We start from the raw sequence: 1,881 nt of genomic DNA, 5'->3' as shown, positions 1-1,881 counted from the left end.
GGGATAGGAAGGGGAAACAAAGGAGAAGGCTATAATGCTTGATAAGAAATGTACTCATTATCTTGCCCATATAACTGTAACCTATCTGTACAGTATTTTCACAATAAAAAAATAAATAAAAATTTTTTTTAAAAAGACTGCTAACCGAGGCAGGAGAGAGGCCCGTGACTTTCACCAAACATTTTATCCTAAAATACAAGACATGTGCCTCATTCTAACCCCACACAACACACACATTTTACAGAGAAGTTAGTTTTGCATTTTCTTGATGAGTTCCATTAACTACTGTCATTTACCTGAGAGAATAGCTGCTTACCCAGTAGGAATTGGCTGTCAGGACAGAGGAGCAGAGGCAGTGGTCACAGCACATGTGCTCAGGTACAGAGCCGCAAGAAAAAGGCTCAAGACTGAATGGTCTCATCTCCTCTGAGGGTGTGCTCATCATGTCACCTGGATGTGTGACACTGTTTGCATGGGGTACATAATCAAGACTCAAAGTTTTACAGTTGTCTTTTTCATGTTTCCCCAGTGTCTTCATAGATACCTTCATAGGCTCCTCATATGCTCACTTATTCCAGCCATTTTGACCTTCTGAGATACAGAGAATATAGACATGTCCTCCTCTGAACCAAGCATGAAGATATCGCCTAAAATGAAGAGGCATCCATCAATTTAACTAGAAACTAGGATGGTGTTGCGAAGGAAATGTATAACTTAGATCCTGTCATTACAAAAGGAAAGACCAAAAAGTCTTCACCTGTCATCACTCCTTACAGAGCAAGAAAATAATAGCAAGGTAAACACAATATGGTAACAAAGAAGGGTGCAAGATGAAGACAGACCAATAGAAATAAAAATCAGTGAAACCAAATGTTGGATGTTTGAAAAAAGCCAAGGAAATGGACAGAAATTTTGCTTAGATTGATAACACCTAAGCCAGAAGACTCAAATTACTAAACTAGAAATGAAAGTGCAGACATGATTCCTGACCTGTGAAAATGCGAACAAGAACCAGGAAAGGTGGCTCAGGCCTATGATGCTAGCTCCTCAGGAGGCTGAGATTAGGATGATCACAGTTTAAAACCAGAACAAGCACAAAGACAAGACTCCATCTCTAAAATAGCCTACAAGCCGGGTACAGGTGGCTGTCATCTTAGCTACTTGGAGACTGAGGTCTGAGGATCAATGTTTGAAGCCAGCCCAGGCAGAAAAGCCTGTGAGACTCTCATCTCTAATTAACTATCAACAAAGCTGAAAGTAAAACTGTGGCTCAGATGGTAGAGAGCTATCCTTGAGCAGAAAAGCTCGGCACAACACCCAGGCCCCAAGTGCAAACCCAGGACTGACACAAAAGCAAAAACAAAAACCTGGGCTGGAGGCATGGCTTAGGTGGTAGAGTACAAGTTGAGTGAACAAGGTTAGCAAGCACAGGACCCTGAATTCAAGTCCTGGGACAATTAGAGAAGACAGAGAGAGAAAATGGATTCTAACAATTGCAAATGACATAAACTAGATAAAAAGCATTCAAGTTTCCAGGAACACTACTCTTGTCATAACTGACTGAAGGACGGGTGCTGATGTCTTTACTCTGAGCTACTCATAAGGCTGAGATATGAGAATCACAGTTTGAAGCCAGCACAGACAGGAATGTCTGTGACACTCTTCTCTCCAAGACACAACTCAGAAAATGGCAGAGGTGGCACTGTGGCTCATTTGGTAGAGGGTGAACCTTGAGCCATGGAAGCTCAGGGACAGCATCCAGGCCCTGAGTTCAAGTCCAGGAAAAGAAAAATTTACTCAAGAAATAGTAGTAACTGTGAATATAGCAAGAAAAAGAGAGATTGCATGTCTAGTAAAAGCCACCCAACACAGAAAATATCA

This window comes from Dipodomys ordii, unplaced genomic scaffold, assembly GCF_000151885.1.
Source record: "Dipodomys ordii isolate 6190 unplaced genomic scaffold, Dord_2.0 Scaffold105, whole genome shotgun sequence".
Lineage (NCBI taxonomy): Eukaryota > Metazoa > Chordata > Mammalia > Rodentia > Heteromyidae > Dipodomys > Dipodomys ordii.
This window is presented reverse-complemented; position numbering follows the sequence as displayed.